This window comes from Taudactylus pleione, unplaced genomic scaffold (genome assembly GCF_031769625.1).
Source record: "Taudactylus pleione unplaced genomic scaffold, aTauple2 ptg000066l, whole genome shotgun sequence".
NCBI classification, from domain to species: domain Eukaryota; kingdom Metazoa; phylum Chordata; class Amphibia; order Anura; family Myobatrachidae; genus Taudactylus; species Taudactylus pleione.
In genome coordinates this window covers 11,986,170-12,001,085 of record NW_028284468.1, presented here as the reverse complement: position 1 = coordinate 12,001,085, position 14,916 = coordinate 11,986,170, and positions in this window count along the sequence as shown.

Below are 14,916 nucleotides of genomic sequence, written 5' to 3'. Positions count from 1 at the left end.
CTCATGATTTAGGGGTCAATTTAGTGAGCTGAAAAAAGGTATTTCTGTAGCATTTTAGCTGGAGCAAAATAGCTGGTAGTGCTCCCCCCGCTCCGGGTGGCACCAGCTTATTCCAGTCGTCTAGTATCTCTCTAACTCCAGTCATCCCCTTCTGTATCTCCAGCCAGCCCCCAGTGTCTCTCCAGCTAGCACCACCAGTGTCTCTCCAGCCAGTGCCCCCACTATTTCTCCTGCATACCCCTCTATATCTCCTGCCAGCCCCCACTGTCTCTCCAGTCAATCCCCACTGTTTCTCCTGCCAGCTTTGGAGTGTCTCTCCAGCTCCTGCTCCCTCCCTTTGGATCCACTTACCTTCTTCTGGGTCTTCTGGCTGCACCTTCCTGCTCCTCTATATGCCGCTGCTCCTTTGACTGCCATGTTGCATATCTTCAGGCACCACCGGCAGTTGGTGCAATAAAGTTTCTTTTGTTTATTTCGACTCGCAATAAACAAAAAAAGTTTATTGTACCACCCGGCGCCAGTAGTGCCTTAAGAAGAAACAGCAGCCCTCCCGGACCTCATCAATACTGTAGATCCTTCTTTAACTGCCCTCTGCGCCGCTGGCAGCAGATGCCCAGTGTCCAATGACTCCACTGCCTTCGGGAGTTCCACCTCTGGATAAGTGTCTTCTTGCAGCCCCCATAGCAAGCAATGTTGGCTTTGCAAAAACATTATTTAAAAAGTGCCTTTGCTTCTTCTATCTTTTTTTCAGAATATAACTCAATCTATGTAATGGTGTCTGCTCACTCTTGAGGAAAACAAGGGAAGAGATAATTCCTTTACTGCATTCTCCCAGACTGCAGCGCTTTCATGTGTCTCTCAGACCCATTCTGCACAAGCGCTACACGTGCGCAATGGAAGATTTAAAACGTCTTTTGCAGTTGTAAAAGTTGTTATAGATGGCAGTTATCTCCTCGCAGCATTAGAGGTGGTAGATATCTCCTCTGTGGGACAGTTCTGTAACGCTTGGTCTTTCCCGGCATAAGGGTTAAATTTAATATGGCGAGATACAGACGGCAAAGAGCGCCAATACTTCTATTCTACTTTCCGCACGTTACTAAATAGACCTCTTAGAATCATGTTTTTCATTGTTAATGTATACACTCCACTGTACATAAGCAGAAATTGCATCACTATCAAAAGCCACTTGCTGACATTTATGTGACAAAAAATATTATTTGTGTACTTTTTTCCCACATATTTAAGATTGTGATTTTCTGCCACAGTAACAATGTGCTTTATAAACAACAGGTTATGAAAATCCCCAGAGGGATATTCAAGCAGGATATATGCAACCATTTTTTATCTAGCTATTGAGTTTCAGTCGGGCTACGGAGCATATAAAAAAAACACTCTTTGTTCAAGAAGAAATATTATATCCATGGTTCTGAACGATGTCCTGCATACAATATTAAACTGTGTTAGGAAATTATGCAGGATGCAGAGATTTGCCTGTAGACAACAGGTTATAAAGCACATTTATCACTGTCGCCTGCAGAAAGTGTCCTTCCACATTAGGTTATTGCCTAGATGATGCAGCTAGTGACAATTACCAGCCACCTCTCCAAGCTCAACCAATGTCTTTGTGATTAAACTTATGGAATAGTTTCATCTGGCAATTGAACATGTGTCTCAGCAGCAAAATATTGAAGAACTGCTGTCGGTGCTTAATGAAACTAATTAATTGTCATTCATTTGCATTATCTGGTATAAGGTGACAACCTGTATACCTGAATTTGGGATATGCCAACTGAAGTGGATGCAAAGATGCAGGGCTCCTTGCCAGGGCTTCAACTCTCTGTTTAAATGCTGGGGCATTTCATTAATGTCTAACCTTGAATTGCTCTATTTCTCTGAGTAACAGAATATGCTGTCATACAATTAGTTAAAAGATCACTCAGGGAGACAAGCTACATTATTTATAGGACATTGTTTCAGGACTTTATAATTATACTTTTTGAAGTGAAGATTGATTTAGTAGAAACTTTGAATGCATTAATGCACTTAACAAAGTAAAAAAAAAGAGGTTTTCTGTGACATTAAAATAATAGAACAAAAGTTCAATAATAAAATGAAAAATACAGCTAAACTATTCTATGTATAACTTCAAAAGTTGCCTGTATCTCATATTTATGCATATACAGTGTATCTAATATGTAGGGATTGCGGCTTTCTGCTTAAACCCTGCAACATTCAGGGATCTTCAACTCTCCCCAGTGGTACAGGATTTTAGCAAGACCCTGTCCAACAACCACAGCTCTGATCTTAGGCCCTCATTCAGAGCCACTCGCTAGCGGCAGTACGCTCGTTCCGAGCGATGTTCGCACATCTGCGCATGCGTACGGATCGTTATACGCATGCGCGAACCAGTCAGTGCGGCCGAAATTCATGTGCTCGCAATATAGCGAATGCCTGCTATTTTGAGTGACAGAATGAGGCGTATGTGGGTGGTAACAGGGGAAGGTGCTTGAAAATGGGGAGTGGAGATCCGAACGCAGGCGTGCTTAAAGGTCAAAACGGGCGTTTTATGGGTGTGCATAATTAATACAGCAGCGTCATTGACCACGTCACTGGGTTATTTTATAACTAGAACTGCTCGCAAGATTGTGGTAGCAAAAACCAACCACAAGAATAGCGAGCAGTTCATACGCTGGTCGATGTACTCGATTAATCTAATAAATAGCGGACATGACGTATGGTGCGAGCGGCCAGGGGGCGTTTTTAACAAATAAACGAGCGTATGTTTTGCTCGCTCGTTTAGACTTAGAGGTGTGAACAGACTGCAATTTGCGAACGGATCATTTGAATAGCCACCCCTTGTTTTTGAACGAACGACCGCAAATTGCGAACGGCTCTGAATCAGGCCCTTAGACAGATACCTGATGTACTTCATCATTATAGGAGCAGCACATCTACTCAGGTGCGCCAAGAGGGGGGGTGGTAGCGGGTACTAATTACCTGGGCCCAGGCTTTCTGGAGGGGCCCAGGTCTGACACCACCCCCCCTCTTCCCAGTCAGCTGGGCAGCCCAGCACACGCTGCTGTGTGATGGGCTGCAGAGGGAGACTGCATGCTGCAGTCTCCTCTGCCTGTGGAGGGAGCGATCATCCTGTTTGCGCCCCTCCTGTCTTTGCGCTGGGCTGAGGGGCTCACAGCGCCCCTCCCCGGCTTTGTGGCCCTTCAACTATGTGGTTTCTTTTGCTGTTTTTTTTTCCTTAAGGGGGTGTGGCCATGCCTCCTGCGATTAGGCCACGCCCTCTTCACCCAGGCTCGGGCTGGCTCTTGGCAGCCCTGCATCTACTACCTGTGTCATCACCAGTGCTAATCCCAGTGATGATGAATCCGGCTTAGGGGAGGCCCAAGGAAATCACTATGGCTTTCCCAAACAGCGTAAGTTTTAATTTGAATAATAATAGTAAATAATAGCATAACAATAATAATTTGGGAATCATTGCCTTGAACAGATGTGCGCATGTAAAGCTGGTTACACACTTGAAAGAAGCCTATGGCTGACACAGTGTCTCATGCTGGCTCTGTGGCTCTCTGGGACGCAGTCGCGTTTGTTGAAACGCTGTAACACTCCCACAGTACGCCCATTAGGCCACCTCCCAGACACCGCCTAGGAACACCCATAGTTTTGCCTTTCCAGTTCTAATGCCAGCATTCCCATACACGACAGTGGTCTCCATCTACACTCAGGGAATGCATGCACCGTAGGGATTTACAGTACTTTGGGCGCATACGCATTACTAAATATTTGCTCAACTGCACAAACATTAGCATTGCCTCCACCTGTGAATTTAGGCCCTCTGGCAGTAACTGCACAGACTGCCTATACAACAGCCCTAGAAACAAGACTATTTATCATACAAACATTATGTTTTACAGAAATCTTCCTCTCGTTCCAGAACCGAGCAGTGATCACTATTGTCAGTTTAAGAAGCACATATTCATTAGCGATGAATAGAAAATCAAAACATGCAAATCTTAGCACCAACACTATTATTTATTTCTCCCCGAATTATTTATTTAAATAGAGGCCTAATAATAATACCGTTACTTTTTGTACAAATGAAGATATTAATATTTAGATAGATCAAAAATACCAACTTTTTTATTATGTTAATTTGAAAACAAATTATACTCAACAAAAGAAGATTAATTAACCTCAGTCACCTTTTTCCTGATAAGTGGTAATTCAATAAATTATGTGAGATTAAGTTTTGCTTTGTTCTAGTGATTTGGCCCTCTGATCTGCATGCATGTATTTCTCCACCGCTAATGCCTGGAACCAAGCAGCAATAAATTATATCCTCTTTTTGATCACTAACGTTGTAGCTGAAATGTTATTTCTGCAAAACTCATTTTGCCAGCTACTGGCTGGTAACTACAACAGGGAGTAAAGTACATTTTTATGGCGTTGTTTTCTTAGGGCAGGGGTCTTCACCTTGGCCCTCCAGCTGCTGTGGAACTACACATCCCAGCATGCACTGCCGTAGTTTTAGCATGATGTTATATCAAAAAAGTGGCAGTGCATGCTGGGATGTGTAGTTCCACAACAGGTGGAGGGCCAAGGCTGAAGACCCCTGTTTTAGGGGATTAGCTTATACTCTTTAAAGCATTATATTGCAAAGCACAATGGAACATGCTGGTGCTATATATTATATATAAATATAAGACTGCCTTGCACGTGTGTACACACTATACTATCTACATGATAATTTGCTCTGATCCGAGTCGGAATGATATATCGTAAGACGGATCACATAGTGAGCCTGATTCAGAGATGGAGAGAGTTGTAGAGCCACACACAAGCGGTTGTGCAGTTCCGTCCATCTCAAATGCAAATGCAGCAGCAGGTGTCTAGACCCCTCCTTGCTGCACCCGCGATCCAGGCGCTGTGAACGAGGTCACTGTTATTTAAAAAAAATCAGATTAGTGCTATGTTTGTTTGTGTTTCTACAGTACCTCAGAGTCTGAGTAACCTCTCTCCCCTGTTCTAGAGATAGAAAGAAAGTGGCCTATTCCTGATAGCAGTGATTCTTTCTCATTTAGCTGTTAATTATGATGAAAAAATATATTTTTCTCTCAAGTGGAAGACATTTTTTTTTCATATTACTGCCAGAAGACACCTCTCCCTCCAGAGATTACTCAGGGATGCCTGTTCAGTCAGAAATGTAGCAGCCCCTGAAATTGCCCAAAGGTATCAAAACATGAGGTGCAAAAGTGAATGTGGAGGTAAAAAATGGATTCTTCCCTGAAATTGCCCGTTGGTGGCAAAGTACCAGTGTCTGCACCAGACACATTTCTCCTGCCCATATCTGGCACAGTACATCAGCCTAAAGTTGGCACTATTAGGACACATATTTAAGACAAAAGGGGTCCCAACCCAGTGTTCCACTATTAAACTCTCCTGAGTATATATGTGCACCATGTTCCTCTTCAGTGGACTATGAGTCAGAAGAGGTGACTAGATCCTCAGCCTCTTCAAAGAGGCAAGTATAGCAACATAAAGATGGCCAGTATTGCACTAACAGGTAAAACTTCCCACCAAATTAAATACCTCACACTGGAACCTTAGTCAGAAGTATGAGGTATACAATTTTGCCCAGCAAGCCTATACAGGAGCTGTGGGCTGCCCTCCAATTGCTGTTGGATTGTGCATCCCAGCTTGCCCTACCTTAGTTTTGCTATCAGGACATGCTAAGGCTGTGGTGGGGTGTGTCGTTCATCAGCGGCTGAGGGGTTAGTTATTTCCCACCCCTGCTGCAGAGTAACCCTAGTCAAAAATGATAAATGGAGATCAAGGAGTTTTACAGGGCTCCCAGATGCACCCGCACTATTTGCCCTGAAGTTGACTCCTCTTTATGTTCACATGGGGGTGATAGGTCTAAAAGCAACCCCATGGACTAAATGTTAAGGCAAAGTCAGTTTTAAAATAACTGGTGCTGCTGGTCCTTTACATTCTGTTCACAAAGATTGATTCTTCCAGACCTGGGAAGCTAAGCAGTGTGAGCCCTGCAGTGCTCTGAATGGGAGACAAGGAGCTGTAAGCTTTTTCTGCACAATAGAGTCCCTAGAAGCTTTTAAGTATATCATACTCAAGGCAATTAGTAGAGCCACCATCATTATTGACGATGGGCTAGCAGGTTGACCAGAGCTGGACCAATGAGTTTAGCATCGAGACCACATGACATGCCCATTCTGGTAGATGCAGACCTCTTTGGCCAGATTTCATAGCTGGGGTCAGTGGTCACATTTAAAGCACCACAGGTCATGCTCAGACAAGTGGCTCCTAAAAATTATTTCAAGCAGTCAGAGTATACTCATTTCAACTCTTTTTAAAATATGCTCAAGGAGTTGCAGCCCCTTGCTAGACAAAGTCTTGTCTATAGCTTAGCAGTAGGGGAAAATATATTTGGCAGTCATGGCCTACAATAGTCTGCACTATTTATTTCCCATTGAGGTCAAATTTGTCATTCAAACTAGAGCTAAATGTGAAGGAACTGAATACATATATTAAAAAGAGAGGGTTCAGGATAAATGAGCTAACATATATCCCCTTTTTCTTTTGGCCACTAATTGGTTTTGCCTCAAATTATATCTATAGGAGGTTTTCCATTTGGTCTCAGTCTACGGCAACCATTATAATCTTTGACATTTTCTAATAAAGAGACCACCTGCTTCAGTGGACTGTAATGGTGGTTGGACTCTCAATAGCACCTTACACCTGCACATGTTTTAATGAAAGCAGAGGTTCCATACTATGTTATTGTCACCATCATCAAAAAAAGAGTTCACTGCATAACAGACTGGGACATACAGTATTAATCAGTCAGCAAGGTCTAACTCTGTCTATCCTGGCCAAGCTCGGATTATCCATAAATGAGCTAAAATCTGTTCTGACTCCATCCCATAGGAATTATCCCTTCTTTTTCTCTGGTGTTTCTTCTAGAAAAGTGGTAGAATTAAGTTTCAATAAAAGTTCAAAGTCAGAATATACATTTAAAGGACTTAGACAAAGCTATTAGAAAATAAGGGCTTACACCTGAAGCTTTTCCATGTTCCCTTACACTGCAAACAATCACAAAACCTATTGAGATTTACATTTCTAACTATTGGTGAGCATTCACTCAGAACCAGACAGTGAGAGGCAAATGGGCCACAATGGAGTAGTAGTCTTATATCAATGTGCTCAAGTTAAGGCCAGACATGTAAGTCCTTAAAACTTTAAATCCCTGTCACCTACAATAATTCACAGTTTAAATTTGTGTGGATAACAACTGTGGTATCTTACATAAACAGGATGGCACACTCTTGTTCTTTGTCACAAAAGCCTTAGGGATTTGGAAATGGGCCATTCAAAGGCTATTCACCTAACAACAATTGCATTCTGGGTAACTAATGAAACAATTATTCATCGATATCATCTGATTTTTGGCAATGTTGCCTTAAATTAATATTTGAAACAAAAGTTCAAACCTTCAGGGGTTCCTTGAATAGATCGTCTTGCAACTCTTTTCTAAAGCTCAAGTTACCACCTTTTTGTCCAGAATGTGGAAACAGGGATCATTCAAGGGGAATGTAATGTCTTTCCTATGGTCAGACCTTATTCTCCCACATGTTCTCCCACCACCTACTTTTTACTGAAGATACTGCACAAAATGAGAGCAGACCAGGTGTCCCATTTAATGCTGGTTTATCCTCTCTGGAGATCCAGGTTATTGTTTCCTCTAATCAGTTAGTTGTGCAAAGAGCTCAAAATCCTTCTGGAGCTCTCCAAAGACTGCTTACAGTGCACTTCAGATCTCCTGGACAGGTTGCCACCATGCATATTGAGAATTACATGATTGGGCTACTAACAAGACTCAAGATTGTCATTTTCTAAAGTAATCCTTATCATTGCCTCACTGAGGCCATTCAATGACCCAATATTCTACCATGATTAGATAATTTAATGTATGGCATAGTACTGCTAATACAGCTAGAACAGCTTCTCTTTTTCCTGGACTTCTGGCTGCTAAATATGCCAAATGATGTGGGCCTTGCATCAGCCACCATCTGCTATTATGGTTCAGCTCTTGCCTTTTTATCACCAAGGCTATCTGAAGACATTTTACTATCGCTTACTCAGAGTAATTCTTTCCAAACCAGGGCTTTTAATCCACAGTATTCTAGCACTTGGAATATAGAACCTGTTATAACCCTCTAAGCTGCCCTACACAAAAGTTTAGACAGTATCCTTTCATTGAGAATATTTGCATTACTCGATTTAGCCTTAGGGGCCAGGGGTGCTAGGCTAACCTTAATTTATAGTATTGATGCAAAACACTCTCCTTTGAAAATCGTATAGTTGAGTTTGATATGATCAAATATGGAACAAATCCAATTTTTCATTTGGCAACTTATCTAATAATTTAAACTTACTGTTCCACTAAAAGGTGAAGCTTAGAGGTTGTTTATCAATTGCTGTTAACCCCTTTAAGGTACACTCAATCTGGGGTGCTGCCACCTCTAGTGCAGTAGCAAAAAATATGTTCCTACATTCCATAATGCACGCCACTTTCAGCATACATTTGCCAAGCATTATTGGAGACCAACTGATCTTCCAAGCAACCACCAGGTATGTAGTATGCCCACCAGCTGTTGCTAGGTGGCAATCCTCACGCCGAACAAACAGTAGTGTACAGGAATCTATGACCTGCAAAGGGTATAGGATTGCCACCTAGCAACAGCACCCACCCTACCCACCTTTTACCTTGCTAGGTCTGTTGGTTGTTCTGTCCAAAGTTTCTCCAGGAGATTGATACCTTTATTCTTTTCTCCTTAGAGGGTCATGAGAAGCCACAGGCATCAACTGCTAGAGACATCAAATAATTATCTCTGTCTTACCATTTATGATCAAGTCAGCGTCTGCTCTTTCTCCTTCATGCCATTTGGGCATACAGTTGTGCCTAGCCTGTGGATGCTCTTCATGTTGCTATGTTTGTATTGTATGATTATTTAATTGCATTGGTCAAAACTATGTTTTTGTTACCAGTTCAGTAAACAAAATAACTTGAAAGATTCAGGTCAGTGTCTTCTTTCCTTGCGTATGAACTGAAAAACTTTCCTTCCTTATCCAAGTCTAATCTTGGGATTGCCATCAGTAGGCCTCCAAAAAATCTACCTGAGGTTGGGCTCAAGCGGTCACATGACCATTAGATCAGAGAGCAGATGCTAGGCCCCACTCTCCTGTGTAGGTACAAGCTAAGTAAGTGACATTTTTTCACTTTACCTAGTTCCAGTGGTATTCAGGAGGCTTGCTCATCCACCCACCAGCTGTTCCTAGGTGGCAATCCTATTCCCTAGAACAAAGAAAGTTTGCAGGTCATAGATTCCTGCAAACTACTGTTTCCTTTGTGCTGACTTGCAGCTTTAAAGAAATTGACATGAAAGGAGACCTTTGGTGATTAATTTGAAACCTTAAGTTGAAAAAAAACATTCAATTTCATCTTCACATGACAATCTTGCAGATCAGTGCCCCATTAAGACTAGATCAACATTTGACCCAGTCTCAAAATGCCTCTATTTATTTTTTTTCATGTATGCTTATCAAACAGGTATTTGGCAAGGTAAAAAATTTGCTATATGTCCACCAAAACCTTGGTAAGTCGTTCCGACAAAGCCTTATTAACATTAGGCAAATGTACAGGTGCGGCTATTAGCACCTCACTGATAAAGGCGGGGCAATTGTCATTCAAGATGTAAAACAATATTGAGATGAGGTTTATCATCAGAAAATTATGGAAAAGATTATCTGATAACCGTACATTACTGTTTAAACAGGATTTGGATAACCTACTAGATGAAGCAGTTGAATTTCAGTGAATACATGCAAAGATGTAAAACAAAACCATCCTGTAGTTCCTGCTATACACTCTGAAAAAAATGAATAAGATCCTGGAGTGCCCCCTGTGCAGACCTATCATTTCTGTGACACGTGGGCACTACAGATGTTTCCACAAGCACCTATCCTCAAATCGTGCCAAATAGCCCCATTTGACGCGTCACAGACTATGCGACTTAACCACTCCATACAAATTTTTCCTTAAAATATGCATCTTAATGTGTTATTTATTTTATACTACATTCTTTGCAACAAAAAAACCCCACTAATCCTAAATACTAAGGGCCTGATTTAGACGTGCACAGGCGCAAGGAAGCTGCTTTTGGTGACAACCCATGCCCAGCGAGAGGACATCAGAGGTCCCACACTAGGTGGGGGGGGGGGGGCAGAAAAGTAGGTAAGACAATAAAAATTAATAATCAATAGTAATGTTAACCTATAGTAGTAGGACAGTTTTTCACAGTAAATCTTAGGTTTTAAATCAGGGTCTTTCCTTTCTGACTTTTTAAAAAATTGACCTGAAAGCAGACATTCGGTGATTCATTTGAAACCATAAGCTGAAAAAATAATTCAGATTCATCTTCACATGACAATCTTGCAGATCAGTGCTGCTTTGGATCACCATTGCGACCATTGGTATCGATAGTCGCTGCCCTCGGCCAGGCTGCATAGACCAAAGCTCACATAGCCTGGCTGTCAGAGCCTCTCTGCTAGGTCCAGGAAGTCTGGCATTTTCTGTGACATACAGTATGGGAGCATTATTTGTCATTTTTTGTGACATACAGTATGTGGGCATTATGTGGCATTTTCTGTGACATGCTGTATGGGGGCATTATGTGGTATTTTCTGTGACATACTGTATGGGGCAATTTTTGGCATTTTCTGAGACATACAGTATGGGGGCATTATGTGGCATTTTCTGTGACACACAGTATGGGGGCATTATGCTGCAAATCTGTGACATACTGTATTGGGGAATATTGTGGCATTTTCTATGACATACTGTATGGGGCATTATGTGGCATTTTCTGTGACATATTGGGGGCACTATGTGGCATTTCTGTGACACATGGGGTAGGACTATGGGCTTCATTCAGAGGCGGCCGTACGGTCTACGACCGCACGGCCGCCTTGATGTTTGTCCAGTGCGCATGCGCACGAGGGAGCCGGCTCCTTCGTGCGCATGCGTGAGACCCGCTACGACCGACAGCGCTGGTCGTAGCGGGTCTCTTTCCAAAGGGGGCCAGCTGTCGATGTTGATTGACAGCTTGCCCCGTTTGGAAGGCGGGCCGGGGGGGTGGCAGCCCAAACGGAGGCGTTCCCATGGCAACGCCTGCTGTTTGGGGGAGGTCCCACTGAGATCACTAGTGATGTCAGTGGAGAGCTTCCAGCTCTGACAGAGCCAGAAGCTCTCCGAGGCTTACGACAAGTGAGACCCTACCCTAGGGTCTCGTCGTAAGCCCCGCTGGTCGCGATGATCTATGACCATCGTGACCATCACCCTAGCGGTCGTTAGAGCTGTGGGTGTAAACCCACAGCCTAACGACCGAAACAGAGGCGGCCGGTCAGGATGCAAGCGGCCGCCCAGTTTCTGCGCGACCGCTTGCATCCTCCGACCGCCTCTGAATGAGGGCCTATATGTGGCATTTATGTGATATTTTAAGTAACAACTAAATATTTGTAATTATTTAATGAATGCTTTTGTATCAAATTACTAATGGCAGTTGGTTGGTGTGGCAGATCCTATTGGAAGTTGGACACGCCTGTGCATGGGATTCTTAATGTAATTTAGGTGGGTGTGTTGGCTAATAATTTAATGGTGGCATGAGGGTAAATTATTGGTAGGTGGGGGGCTATTTATTTTATGGTGGGGGTGATTTCATTTGACAATGGGTTCATAGTGTGTTTATTTCATTTAGCTGGATTAGTTTACTGTAGGTGCTTCTTTATAATTTAAATGTTAGGGTGTTTCGGGGAAAGGACAGCTATAAATGTCTGTGCCGTTTGGGGGCACAATAGGTTTATTTAGTAATAATACATTTATTAATTTCATGTTGGTGAAGGTTGGGAGGCAATAAAACAATTAAATAAATGTTAATACTATCTATCTATCTATCTATCTATCTATCTATCTATCTATCTATCTATCTATCTATTATTATGACTTGGCTAGTTACTGTAGGGCTGTGCCTAATAACTAAATAAAATGTATTAATAAAAGTACATAATTTTAAGATAAAATGGTTCTACTCATTATTCTTGGAATTTAGATATATCCTCATGAGTATTGTTCTCTAGTTTAAGCTATGATAAAAGTGTGATTTCTTTCATTCCAAAAACACTTGCGGACCTTTTGGATTCATTAGTACAGTACCTATTAGTTGCTCTTGAAAAATTTCTTGTGAGTACCACTACTGTAACGCAAACATCAGGAACTAAAAGATGTTATAAAACATTTAGAGACTATTGAGAAACTAGGGACACTTTTTTTGAAGATAAGATTTTAGTAGCAAAAGAATGATGAAGCAGCCGGATTGAACATTTGATCACTGAGGGTCGCTTTAGTGCAAATGTCACAGAGCTCCTCTGTGATGTAAGAACCTTCCTGTTTAAAGTGACCCTAGGTGTTACATACCGTTCAATGTTTTTTTTCTTTTGAGGCTTATCTACATAATATATATTTTTATTATTATTTATTTATTAACAGTTTCTTATATAGCGCAGCAAATTCCGTTGCGCTTTACAGTTTGAATCAACATTAACATTATACTGGGTTGTAAAAGACATACATACATACATACATAAAAGATATACATACATAAGGGTAAGAGGGTAATATATAACTCATTGGTCTGTCTGTTTGGTTATGTATTCGGATACCCTTGCACCGATTGGGATGAAACAAATGTGATGTAGGCCAGTTGGATCCTGGCCAGGTTTTAGGGGGGTTAGGGTCCCGGTCGGACCTCCCGTTGCTGTACGCTGGGTAGAACTTGACCCGGGGTGCCTTTTCTGAGCCTTCCACTGGATGGATTTGGACAAATACTTCACAGAGTGGTAACACTGAAGCCCAGACGACATACTAGGGTGGTTGAGGTCCCAGTCAGACTTCCGCAGAAATTTGACCCAGACAGGGAGCCTGTTCTGGGTCTTCCATTGGATGGATTTGGTTTACCTGGATGGAACCTGCTGGGTTACCTGGAAAATGTGAACTGTGTGTGGTCCTGAGGACCCAGTTTAAGAACCACTGCTGTATTGTATATCAGTCAATAGAATAGTCCCTGTATTATATACCCATTATTACAATTTTGCTTGTTTTATATATTGGTCATTAGAATGGTCCCTGCATTATATATCGGTCATGGAAATGGTCCCTGCTTTATATATCGGTCACATGAATGGTCGCAGCATACTATGCCAGTCACTAAAATGTCCCCTATATTGCATATTGGTGACTAGAATAGTCTTGGTTTTGTATATCGGTCATGGAAATGGTCCCTGTATTGTATATTGGTCATGAGAATGGGCCCTGTATTATACACTGGTCACAAGAATGGTCCCTGTGTATTGTATATTGGTCACTAGAATGGTTCCTGCATTGTATATCTGTAACTAGAGTGCTGTATTACTAAGAATTCTCTCTTTTTTTATCAGATGGGGCTTGCAGGTGTGTTTGTGTATAGCTCGTTGACCTAACAATTTTTAATATTCAAGTATTTCATTGGCTATTTAAAGCACACCCACATTAGACAAACTACATCCACAGAGGTTATCATCGCATGTCTTTCCCCATTGCAATGCGCTGGTATAAAATCTGGGCCACTTACTTGTCTGCCCCGAGACTTAAAGTTGCCAGCCAGCCCCTGCCGGGGAGCCTGTTCTGGGCCTTCCACTGGATGGATTTGGATGAAAACTTCACAGAGAGGTGGCAATTGGTCTGGGATGCCGAACTTAAACCAGGGCAACTCCAGCTACTTCAGCTAGTAGAAAATAAATGACATAATAACTCTGTAACCATACAAAATATAAATAAGTGTGCAAAAAAAAGTGATTAAATCAAGACAGACCATGCAATTATATAAATATATACAAAAAACAATCAAAAACACACAATTAAAAATGCAAATCTATACCAAGTACATAAGTATCAATCTAAATCAGGGATGGGCAATAAGTGGCCATCCAGCAGTTGTTGAACAACAAATTCCAGCATGCATTGCAACATTTTTAGTATGGTCAAATAGCAAAACTGTGGCAGGGCATGCTGGGATGTGTAGTTTTACAACATCTGGGGGGGCCACTTATTGCTCATCCCTACTATAAATGATTGATTCCATTTCTAGTTCAGTCTATTATTTATAGGATAATACATATGCATTTAAGTGGAGAATGTAACTAAAAATAACCAGGTTATATATTTGCAAGATAAATAATCTGCTTGACACTATGTTAATGTTACAAAGATACACATTATCCATAAAGGAAACTTTATACTATTTAAACTTAAACCACTTATCCACAGAGTGATGTTTTCGACACAGTGTACGGTTAACAATAATTTATTTTTCCTCATTACAAATTGTATGCACATGAAAGGAGTAATAGAATTTTCAGTTCAATTGTGAATTTAAATGTATCTCTGCTGTATTTTGTAGTATTGCCATCTAAAGACTTCATGAAGGTCAGGAACAAATAGATAACATTGGCCACATGGTTAAATATCCTCTTTCCTATGCGTCTGAGAATAACAAGGGGTAGTTCCGAAGGCAACATTTTCATCCAGGAAAATCAAGCTGTGAGTTGGCAGAAGCAGGGAATTAGTGGCTATCTAGCTGTTGTGCAACTACTAGTCTAAAGCTGGGTACACACCAGGCTGACAGGTTGGCCGTTTGGTTGACCTGTAATCCTATCTAACGATTGGTAAGTGCATACACACTAACCAATCATTCGGCCGATGTGTCTGTGCTGTCTGTGATTACATCACAACTG